We start from the raw sequence: 804 nt of genomic DNA on the forward strand, positions 1-804 counted from the left end.
GGTGGTTGGTTCCTGTGTGTCTCGTCAAGAAGCAGCTTCAAAAGAAAAGACAAATAAAATCAGCTTCAGCTATTGTTTTGGGCCCCTCTGTTGTCCCACCTCCCTCAGACGTGGAAAGGGGCCAACGTGTGACAAGAAATGGAGCATCTCGCCCTGGCTGGTGGTGCTCAGGGGTTAGAGCATCGGCCCACTCACCGAAGGGTCTTGGCTTCAATTCCTGGTCAAGGGCTTGTACGTGGGTTGCAGATTCCATCCCCAGCCCTGGTTGGGGTGCAGGTGGGAGGCAACCAATGGATGTCTCTCACGTGAATGTTTCTCCTCCCTCTTCCTCTCCCTTCCCTCTCTTTCTAAAAAATCAATGGAAAAATATCCTCAGGTGAGGATTAACAGAAAAAGAAACATCTCTGAAATACAGAGATATGTGATAGAAAACACACATCAGCCATTGATTGAGAAACAATCGGTGCAGTGGCCTGAGGTTGCAGTATTGTGCCAAGGGGTTCAGATTCCTTCCTGCAGAGGTACCATTTGGTTGGGTCAAAATAATAACAGCTGTTACTTGTTGAATATTTACTATATGCCTTCCCTGTAAGCCCTTGGAAATTTTACAATGGACTGCAAAGGGTTTGGAGTCAGGCCTTGGTTCAAATCCCAGCTCTTCTGTTTGTGTTTGTGTGAGCTTGAGCAAGGTATTTGCCCTCTCTGAACTTGAGTGTCCTCATCTGTACTAAAACCTATTTCCTCGGATTATTAGACTTCATTGAGATAATACACATAAAATACTAAGAATGCCCAGCACAGCCC

Source organism: Eptesicus fuscus, chromosome 22 (assembly GCF_027574615.1).
Source record: "Eptesicus fuscus isolate TK198812 chromosome 22, DD_ASM_mEF_20220401, whole genome shotgun sequence".
Classification (NCBI taxonomy): domain Eukaryota; kingdom Metazoa; phylum Chordata; class Mammalia; order Chiroptera; family Vespertilionidae; genus Eptesicus; species Eptesicus fuscus.